The 11,744-nt window shown below is 38.0% G+C and overlaps 1 non-coding gene across 1 annotated transcript; it reads right to left on the bottom strand.

Annotated features, from left to right (window-relative positions):
• Window positions 1–7,454: 7,454 nt before the first annotated feature.
• Window positions 7,455–7,561, bottom strand: LOC145151672 (small nucleolar RNA R71). The gene has a single exon (XR_013732234.1). It is a non-coding gene; the product is annotated as a small nucleolar RNA R71 (small nucleolar RNA).
• Between the last annotated feature and the right edge of the window lie 4,183 nt (window positions 7,562–11,744).

The raw sequence follows: 11,744 nt of genomic DNA, 5'->3' as shown, positions 1-11,744 counted from the left end.
GACTCACCTCGCGGAGTAAAGCAATATATCCCACACTCAAATTGCAGGTCTAGACTCTGCCTATACATATCACAATCATCTCTACTCAACAATTATATAAAACGTTAAGCTAACTCCTCTACTAGATCTTCGAAAAGGGTGAAAGACCATTTTACCCCTCCATGCTCTCCAAGGTCCACAACTTGACCCAACCCTAAAAGTCAACGGAAGTCAACAGTCAAGTCAACAGTCCATGTTGTCTCAACTCTTCGAGTGCAGCTCATGAACTCGTCGAGTCCTCAGTACTCAAACATCACGAAAACCCGAGTCAACTCGCCGAGTTGCTAGCCAACTTGTCAAGTCCATGCAGAGTCCAGAAGACCGGGGAAAAACCCTAACCACTCGTCGAGTTGTCTCATCAACTCGTTGAGTTCACTCTGAAACCAGAAACGGGAAAACCCAACTCGACTCGTCGAGTTGGATGCCTAACTCGTCGAGTTCCTCAGCCCTTTCTCATTAGACTCATTCCAGTCGATTCCAATGCTTCAAACTCCAGATCCAACCTCATAGGATGGAGTTACCACATAAAGTTGCTAACTTTACGATCATGCAAGGCCTCCCAAGGCTAAATCACCCAAAACTAAGCTCAAGAAGGGGTTTAGGACATGAAGGCGGGTCAAAGCTTCATAAAGCTTGAAGCTTTATGTACATGGGACCTAGAGAAGTCTAGATCTGAAACTCATACCCTCTGGGCAAGCTTAACTAGAGAATGGCCCTCATTTTGCACCAAAAAGCCCATAAACTCACATAAGAAGAGATCTAAGGAATGGAAAGCCAAGGTAGAGACTTTTTACCTCCCACTGGATGCCAACACAATGTAGATGTTGGATCTACAAGCTTTCCCTCGTTCCAAGCCTATAGGTCCTCAAGCCTCTTCAAGGAATGCTCCAAAAACACACTTTTGGCCTTACACACACTTAGCTAGCTAGGGTTACTCTCTGGACATGAAATGTGGTAAGGGAGGCGGGGTAAAGGACTTAAGGTCCTTTAAATAGGTCGCACATCCGATAAATTAGGGTTTCATCACACAGCCTCAACTCGTCGAGTCCATCCCTCCAACTCGACGAGTAGGCTTCCTAACCCACGCGTCCTGATCAACTCCTACACGACGAGTTGGGGCCAACCAACTCGTCGAGCAGGCCCTTCAACTTGCACTAAATCCTCAAGATTCCACATCCAGGAAATCGGGGTGTTACAATTCTCCCCCACTTGAATTAGATTTCGCCCTCGAAATCACTCTTTATCAACACATCGGTCGAAACAGATAACCCGAGAAGCACCACCGGAAAATCTCATATCATACAACGATCTCCTTCCCAAGACATCCAAAACTGACGGGAACTCCCAACCCGAAAAGGATGGACCCCGTTGCCGATGCAGCATCAGCTCTGACTCTCCAAAACCCGGAAACTGTAGTGGTATATCTCCCCGAAAGACCGCCCATGTAGAATATCACCATACCAACCGCTCATCGAATCTCGGACCGATAACACTCCCAACTCTGATTATCTCATCGCGACTGATGGGGACAAGTATTTGACCATAATTGGTTGTTGATCACTCACGTTAGACATACTAGTCGATCCCGATCGTAACTCAAACGGAGGGGTCACATCTCACCAAGTACCAACCACCGGTACTGCTATTAGAACCAATCTGAAAAATGAATCTCAATACTCTGCTCTCAGACACTAGAAGAATGACCATGCCCGGTCGGAACTATCCTCTAATCTCTACAATCATAAGCCCCAGCTTCCTCTCAATGTTCCTCCCAACACTGAGTACCAGGTCAGCTCCCGACCCAAGAGTTGAATCTCCAAGGCTACCCTAGCCCATCTGGTAATACGACTTCACAATCGTCCTATCCAACCGAGCTGACTCATCCAATCACACTGAACACCACAATCACGACGTTCACTTTACCCCAAGCGATTACTACAACCGGTTTGAAATCGCACCCCACATACTGTTGGATTAGGTGTCTAAGCCCATAACTATAATTGGTATGTACTTGACCCGAGAGTAGCATGGTCCGTTTGGGTTGCCTTCACCAGAACAATCTGATAGGATGGATATTTGAGAAAAAGGCTATTTATGATTTACTAATATATTATAAGTATAATATATTAATTGAGAAATCATAATATTTAATTAGTATTGATCAATAATTAATTTGGAATTAATTTAGTGATCAAAAGAGACTAATTAAATTAACGAGGACTGATTATGTAAATCAATGACATATATATTGTTTGGGCTATTGATCCATGATAGGCTAAGTTTATGTAAGTATCCATGAAGAGTTAACCCACATGAGATATGGATCATAACCTAAGTGTATGGATTATGGTTTACCCATGACCCTTGGAATCCTACACTATATAAATGTTACCCCTTAGCCAAAATCGGTACACCTAAGTATTCTAAGAGAATCATAACCGATTTTAGAGTGTCTAGCCTCTCTCTCAAAGTCCTCCTTTGTTCATGATGTTTGTGAACCATTTGAGGCATCACACTTGAGGTGCTAAGCTCTTGAAAGGCCAAAATAAAGAGGTACTCTTCTAACTTGACTTTATGATTTATATGTCAAAATTGTATGTTAGTTGTAGGCTTCATGCTTTGGAAAATTTATTGCATGTATAACTAGAGAAAACTTAGATCCAAAGCTATTAGGGTTGTATGTGCACCATAGGAGTGTTATAGTACACAAAACCCAACAGTGGTATCCGAGTCATGGGTAGTTTTCTTTTATATAGTTGCATTGTTCATTGTTCAAAGTTGAAGCAAACTAAAAAAGGCCTTCTGCCAGGCTGAACTCGCCGAGTCCATTGATGAACTCGCCGAGTTCATGATGAACCCGACGAGTCCAAAGCCTAGCTCGACGAGTTGCACTGGCAGATGGCAGATTTTCGGGTTTTTTTGGCCTATATTGGATTAGGATCACTACCACAAACTGTTTTGCATCATAAAATTTGCTTTTTCTGATATGGTAGTGATTATGCTCATCCAATCAAAAGATGATTGTCAAAGTTTTAAGATAATTGTTGGTTTATATGATAGACAAAGTTACTTGTAAATTGTTGATTTGATATTATCTTGCTATATGAGTTTAGTTAGATCAATCATGAGTTATATGATAATTTTATTTGTTGAAATTGATCTAAATGTTTTAATGAGTTCCATAACTTGTCCTCAAGTTATGGAACATGAAAAGTCTCATCCATTAAAATAACATTAAACTCATAAGTTATGGAAAATAAGAGTTTTGAAGAGTTTCAAAATTTGCCTTCAAGTTTTGGAATTCGAAAAGTTTAATTAAAAAGTTTTAATTTGAAATATTGAATTCTAAAACATCTAGTAATTGAAAGGTTTCAAAAGATGCAACTCTTGAGTTCATAACTTAAAAATTAATTAAATAGTTTTTAATTTTGAAATTTTAATAACCTAGATGCTTTGAATAGTTCAATTACACCTTATGGACTTTATTAAATTGATTAAACTGTTTAATTAAAAAGAGTATTAATATATCCATAATTATATGGTTTGAGTTTAATTAAATTAAAAGTCAAGTTTAATTAAAAGATTAAACCACCTAGTATTTTAAACGTTTAAAAACACCCTTATACTATATAAAATTAAAAGTATAATATATTATATATGTATAAGTAAAAGGTCAGTCTTACCGTTAGTAGGCCTCATTCACGAAGCCGGTCTGTAAGGGGGGTATAAGGCTACTTCCTATAAAATGGTGGTTTAATGGGTGTCCACTCTCACCCACCGCTTCCTTGACTGGTGGAGGGTCGTTAGCCGAACAGGTAGGATAGGAAATTAATTCTCATTAAAAGTATAATGAAAATACCAAGTAACTAAACACTTATAAATTCCCAATCTTAGTTACTTAGGAAAAATGTGAATTTGGTGCTAACCCATGAAATTGCACTTTGCACCTTGTTAAGTCGTTAGTGGAGCGTGTGTGGTTAACTGACACACTAATTTGGGACTGACAATGTGTGGCAAAGGGTAGCTTGATGTTAATCATGGATCAATGGAGCGTGTGTGGTTAACCGGCTCATTGATTGGATGATTTGTAACATTAAGTGTACCAAGCTAGTTTGCATGGTCATTCGCACCTTGTTTGTGATCATCAGCATCCCAGTCACAAACTTAAAGGGCATAATCGAGATTAAACATGCCACTGAAAAGTTCAATGAATCTCAAAAGATCTAGGAGTTTCATTTAAAACTTAATTCGTTTAAACATTTCGTTTTCATGGTGGATTTGGTAAATCGTCATTTACCTACCGACAAATAGTTTGCAATTGGATTACGGCATCCCTCTTCCGAATTGTAAATTATTGTGTTGGTTCATAGCCTTGATATTTCATTTGGGTGTTATATTAAGGACTTAAATCAACTAAACTTGAATTTCTCCCTTGTAGATGTCTAGTTCAGACAACTATGGTCTTCCCGAATCTTTTGGAAAAAGCTTTCCTCATGAAGATGATGTTCCCAGAAATCATACTTCACTTCCTCCACCTCCTCCAATAGTTCTCCCTAACCTACATGTTCGTCGACTTGAAAAGTTCAAAGTCACTCAAGCCCTATTGGCTAGCAAACACCAAGATGGAAGGTCTGTGTGTGCACATGTCTTGGAGATGAAGTCACACATTGACAGGTTGGGAATGTTGGGAGTCGTTGTCTAGAAGGAAGTTGGCTGTTGACTGGGTTCTTCAATCACTTCCTGAGTCATATGGTGAGTTCATTAAATATTACTATATGACAGAAATGGTCCATGTGATGTGATATAAATCATAACTTTAAAATGAAAGGTAAAGTGATACATCGAACAATAAATCCAAAACCATTGAAATCAATACATAGTTTTGAGGTTCATCTACTCTAAACGAAAGTAAGGGTTTTTTAGCTCATAACTAAAGTAGGAACACAGATAAAAATAAAGTAAATTTTGTTAAACATGATTAAACAAAACAAATCGAATGATTAAACGTGTTTTGCCTCTCGATCTTTTCGATTCTTGCTCCGATCTCGATCTCTAGTCTTGATATTGCCATATTCATACATGTTTTTAGGCAATATTTATTTACACTTTTATTAATATTTTGGTTATTTGCATAGAATAATGGTACTCATAAGCTTAATTTATATATTGCAGCCAAATAAAAGACATTTTGAAGAAAAGGGACTAAAAGCGTCAAAACATGGAACTTTGGAAGATGAAGACTTAAAAGAATGAAAAACCCACGATATCAGCTATATTCACTACGTGAACCACAAGTTCACGACGTGACATAAGAATTCTGGAAGATAAGTATGCGCGAAGTAATAATCCTTGTCCGATAAGGATTTCTCCTAATTCACGACGTGAATGAATTATTCATGACATGAAGCGCAAATTTTAAGAAACTATATATACTCTTGCTCATTACGACTTGAGGGACTTTTGGCTGATTGAAGAAGTTCCTGGAGACGATTTTCAGAAGAGGAGAAGGTCTGGAAAAGGATTTCAACACCAAAGGAGAAGAGAAGTTCATAATTTGACTTTAGATTTTGTACTTTTCAACATGCTTATGAATATGATTTGTGTTAACTTGTTTGCTAGGATGTCGAGCTAAATCTAGCTGCTTCTGTTAGCTAGATAAAGTTGGAACTCATGGATTTAATATTTTAGAATTGATGTACTTGTTGGTTATGACTTGTGTTGATTGATTTTACCTAGCATGTTTGATTTAGTATTTGATTGCTTTTCATTCGTGTTCTGTGTAGTTAGTGATTATTAATCTGCATGAATTAGAATACGTGGTAATTTAGTGAACATTAAATTATTAGAGCTAGGATCACCATTCTTAGTTAAGCAGTTAAGTATTGAATTAGGTTGTGCTAGAGAACTCATATTATGAACATAGGTGTGTTTTGCAAATCAATCTTATATAGCTCCAATCCATTAAATAATTAATTATGTGTTAACTTATGTGTGAACATACATTGATCTACATGAATTGATTGAATATTAGTAAATTTGGAATTGAATTGCTAATACTTTATTAATTGGTAACCAACAGTAATTATCATATCTGATTTATAAACCATTGAGGGAAAGCGGATTTGAACTAACAGAAGTGTTTGTTTATTGATTGAATTTGAATTAAGAATTAAGTTTCTCTGATCTTGAAAAATCAGATAAAACCCCCATTTCTTTGTTAATAATTAGGTTAGTTTAATAGTAAGTAGATTAACTAGTCAATACCGTTCCCTGTGATCGACACCCAACTTACCCAAAGCTATACTATAATCTGACTAGGTACACTGCCTAGGTGCAATTAGTTAGTTAAGGTAGTTAGGTTATAAATTTAGAATTAGGTGTAGCTATTTGCACGCATCAAGTTTTTGGCGCCGTTGCCGGGGAACGGCTTATTTGATCATTGATTTATTTGCTTTAGGTTGATCGATCCTTTTTGTGGGGTTAAACCTGCAAAAAGTTATTTTTTTCAGCTTAAGATTTTGTTTCAGTACTAGATTCACGACGTGAACCTTTAGCTCACGACGTGAGTCTAGTCTATTTCTCGTTTTTTTCGTTTTTCTTTTCTGTTAGTTTTTTTGCGACAACACGAGGTGGTAACCTTTACCACATCATGGTGGCCAGTCTGTAGGAAGTTTTTATTTAGTTTTTGTTCAGTTTTACGTTTTTATTTTGTTTATTTTGCAGGAGTTCATGACCAAAGGTTCCAACACACCTTTGGTGCCACCACTTGAAGATCCAGAGTCGGCCCTTCACAAAAAGAAGGATAAGAACGTGAAAGAAGATCAAACACCAAAGAAGACACCCTTACAAGAATTCAAGTCAATGTTCTCAAAGAAGTCGGGGAAGAAAACGGGAGAATCGATTTCATCTTCAAATGACAAGAGCGAGATAGAAAGTTTAGATCCAATTCCTAATCCAAACGAATCTGAATACGAATCCGAGGTCGATTTTGGACTATATACGAGCGAACCCAAAGACGAACCAAGAAACGAGATGGCGAACATTGAATAGATGTCAATGGGAGCTTACAAGAAGCGTATTCGAGAAGATGTTGGTCCGGGATTAGTACAACCTGCGATTCCTGCCACCGCCACATTCGAGTTGAAGGGACACATCCTTACTGCACTTAAGGATATTCCGTTTTATGGAAAGGATCATGAGGATGTTTTCAAACATCTAGATGAGGTCAATGACATTGCAGACTATTTCAATGTCCCAAATGTTAATAGAGATACTGGCTTGCTAAGGATGCTACTAGTTACTTTCAAGGGAGCTGCAAAAGACTGATGAAAGCACTTCCACCTGGTGCAATCACTACTTGGTCTCAAATGCGTGAGCAGTTTCTAGACCAATTTTGTCCACCATCCAAGATAGTTAAACTCAAGAAGGCAATAGCCAACTTTGAGCAACAACCGGGGGAGTCACAATACGAGGCATGGGAGCGTTACAAAGGATTGTTAAGGAATTGTCCTCAACATGACCTTAATATTCAACAAAAGATGTCTATTTTCTATGATGGGGTCAATGTTATGATTAGGAAACTCCTTGATTCGCAAGGTCCTCTCACTAAGAAGAATCCTAATCAGATCAAGGTGTTGATTGAAGAGTTCGCGAAGCATTCTCGTGAGTACCATAACCCAAGACACGATGGAGTAAAAGGTAGTGGAGGTGCACATTCTGAAGAGATGGATGCTATGATGGCAATGCTCAATAATATGGACAGGAGGTTGACACAAATGGACCAATCAATTCATGCGATTAGATTTGGTTGTGAGAAATGCAATGGTCCACACTTGACTAGAGATTGCCATTTGGATGAATATGGGAACAATAAGGCTCAAGTATGCTACTCGAGTGGGGACAATTATGATGAAGATTGGAGAAAACCAAAGAAAGAGTGGCTGCCATACGATGAGTACATGAAGCAGAAGGAGGAGAAATACAGACAGACTGGCCGAGGTTTCTACCAAAAGGAGCAACCACCAGCTGAGAAGAAAGCTGATTTGGAGACCATGATAGTTCGTTTCATGGAAGCTTCCGAGAAAAGACATGATGATACCGATACAGTGATAAAGGAGCATCAAACTATGATGAAAATCATCACGCAATGATGATTGACTAGCAAACATCACTAAGGAATCAGCAAGCCTCCATCCATATCCTTGAAGCTCAACTTGGTCAACTTACTACTTTGGTGAATGAGAGATTATCCCCCCAATTTCCCGAAAAGAAGACTCATTCCCATGTAATGATGATTGATACTGAAGAAGAGGCTATCTCTGAGTTCTTAAAAGCACTAGAGGTGGAGCCAAAGCCATCCGGACCAAAGCCAAAGAAGTCGAAGCTTGAAAACAAAGATGAGGCTGAAGCACCAGACTCACGACGTGAGCCCGTTATGCTCACGTCGTGGGCTCAGTCTGAACAGAAAATTTCTGTAACTGTTCCGGCTTATCAACCGCATTTACCATTCCCGTCTCGAGCTAATCTCAGTCCACTGGAAAGGGAACATCTGGAGTTTATCAAGCAAGTGAAGGGTATTCCTATTAATACTCCTTTTTTTCAGTCATTATCCAAAATTCCAGAGTATGCAAAGTTCCTTCAAGATCTTATAGACACTCGTCAGCAGTTGAAGAAGAATTCCAAGGTTATTCTTAGTGAGCAAAGTTCAAGAGTTGTATTGGGAGATATACCTAAGAAGATGGGAGATCCTGGACGCCTCACTCTTCCATGTGAGTTTGGAAACAATTTGAAGACTTATGCTTTAGCTGATTCTGGGGCTAGCATAAATTTGATGTCATATTCATTCTATCAAAAGTTAAATATTCAGAAGATGAAGGCTACCAAGATGACCATTCACATGGCCAATCTCTCAGTGACTCATCCTAGGGGGTTGTAGAAGACATCATTGTTAAAATTGGGAAATTTGTTTTCCCAGTTGACTTTGTGGTTATGGATATGAAATAGGATGTTAATATCCCAATCATTCTTGGTCGCCCCTACTAAATACTGCTAGAGCTTTAGTTGATGTTCGTGAATCCAAGCTTACTTTGAGGGTTGGTCATGATGAGGAAGCTTTTGGAGTACAAGATGGATTTCAAGGAAATAATGTTCAAGGTGAGGTATTAAATATTGATGAAGATAATGAACTTGAAGAATTAGAGAAGCTCATGGAGGAAGAAATCAAGACAATTCATCAAGTCAAACGCACCAAACCAAGAGCATCCGTTCCACTTGTTTTTAAGGTAATTGCCTATAAAACACCAACAACTTTGGTGAGTGAGGAAAGCGATGATTTGTCGAGTGATGAAGACGAGGTTACTTCCAAGGAGACAAGTCCAATGGTAAAGGAAGAAAAGATTCCTATAGAGCTGAAGAATGAAGAAAAATTGGAGATTAAAGGGATCAAAAGGAAGCTTGATGAAGACGAGAAACAAACTACAAAGGAGAACTCGAAGAAGGCGTATATTAGACGAGTTCAAACATACAAGAGGCAATGAAAGAACAGAAGATTCAGGTGGTGATGGACTCCTCTGACAGCTCAACGTAGAAGGCACGGAGTCCGGCTCACGACTCCATCAAAAATAAGCGCTTCTTGGGAGGCAACCCGAGCTCGGTTTGAATTTTCTTTTCTTTTTGTTTTAGTTTTCAGAATTTTTAGTTTTTAAGAATATCAATCGTCTCATCATCTAATAATTTTGAATAGTAAAACATTAAATGTGGGGTCTCTGAATTAAGTGGTAACTAGTTATGGTTTTAAGTCAACATGAAGATAGATTTCATAGAAAATTATATGACCAGACCACACTCACGACGTGAGCACTTATGGCTCACGACATGAGTCCAGACAGACATGGGATACAAAATATTTTAGTCTGATAATTATATTAGCCCAACATTTCTTCTTAGCCCATTTAGAAGCCATTTTTCTGTTAGACCAATAACCAATTAAGTCCACTTGATGATTAATAAGATGACCCAACTACATAGCCCAGCAGGAACTCATGACGTGAAGCTTTAAGGATTCACGACGTGAATTTTGAAAAACACGGGACCACAGTTAAGAGATAGAAAAACTTTGACCTAATTCATTTCTTAATCCCCACGAAGTGAGAACGGTTCCTGGTCCCCCCATTGTTCCGATTGCGGCTGACCACTACCCCTTATTCCATTTTTGCTTATGTAAACTCCATCTTAAGGTATTACTTTCTTGTTTTTAGTAACTAATTTTGCTTTATTAGTTGAATTTAGGGCTAGGGTTTGCTATTTAGTAAATTGTTCATATGTTCCCTAAGATTCATGATATAGTCCCTGCATGTTGGATGAATGAACTCAGTATTGTTCTAGCATAAAACCCCAACCATTATTTTGGCCCGATTCACGCACTACACTGACCGATTGTGACTTCTATGGACGAACTCACGACGTGAATTCCTAGGAATTCACGACGTGAATTCTGGGCGTGACTAAATCGGCTTCTGTTTAATTCTAATATGTTGCATCTTTCTTGTTTGGTTTTTGTTGTTTCTTGTTTTGCAGAAATGGCTCCTAGACGCGAGGTTCCAACCAGGGTGGCTAGTTTGCAGCCGTTCTACGTCTTCCCGACAACTGGGTCACGAGATGTTTTGACACGATGCAACAACTGGTTAGGATGGTTGTACAACCGGGAAATTGTTGTTTCCCCTACCTGTTGGATTAATGTCTAAGTTCATAACTATATTTGGTATGTACTTGACCCGACCCGGCATGGTCCATTTGGGTTGCACTTCACCGGCACAATTTATATGGATAGTCTTTTGAGAATAGTATATTTATGATTTATATTAATATATTATAAGTTCTAATATATTAATATGGAATCATATTATTTAATTAGTATTGATCAAGAATTAATTTAGAATTAATTAAGTGATCAAAAAGAACTAATTAAATATGGACTCTTATATATATGGAATGGGCCAAGTTCATTTAGGTTGGGCTAAGCTTTCATGGATGGTCCATGGAGCTTTTAACCTATGAATCCTATGTAAATGAAAGGTCATGGGTATTAGGGTTTACATGGATGTAACCCTAATCCTCCATAATATATAAAGGGGTCCTTGGCTCACAAAATTGGAACAAGTGTGTGAAAATAAGAGTGGGCCGATTTTAGTGTGCATACATATTCTCTCAAGTTCTTCCAAGGTGTTTTGGTGATTTGTGATTCCATTTGAGGCTTCCACACTATTGGGGCTAAGCTCTTAAAGCTTGAAGACATCAAGCTACATCAAAAGGTATGTCATCTAACTAGAACTTTGTAGTATAGGTGCTTCATAATATGCCAGTTAGGATGAAACCTTGGAATAGTTAATATTTGCATGTATAATAGAGAAAACATAGATCCAAGGTTTATAGGGTTGCATGTACACCATAAGAGTGTTAGAATGCTCAAAACCCAACAGTGGTATCAGAGCCAGGTTGTTTTCTGTTATATTGATGCAAATGTTTTATTTTCAAGTTGGAAAAAAAAAGGAAAAAAAAACATGACGTTTGTAAAATTTGAATCATTTGCTATATGAGTTGAATTAGGTCAAATTTAGTAAAAGATAAAATGATATGGTTATTTTATTAGTTTTAAAAGTTTGATCTAAAGAGTTTTTTGAAACCTCCATAAGTTATGGATATGAAAA

Source organism: Lactuca virosa, chromosome 1, assembly GCF_052849685.1.
Source record: "Lactuca virosa cultivar CGN04683 chromosome 1, Lactuca_virosa_CGN04683_v6, whole genome shotgun sequence".
Taxonomy (NCBI): Eukaryota; Viridiplantae; Streptophyta; class Magnoliopsida; order Asterales; family Asteraceae; genus Lactuca; species Lactuca virosa.
Note: the sequence above shows the minus strand (reverse complement) of the source record. Positions and strands in the feature narration are given on the sequence as shown.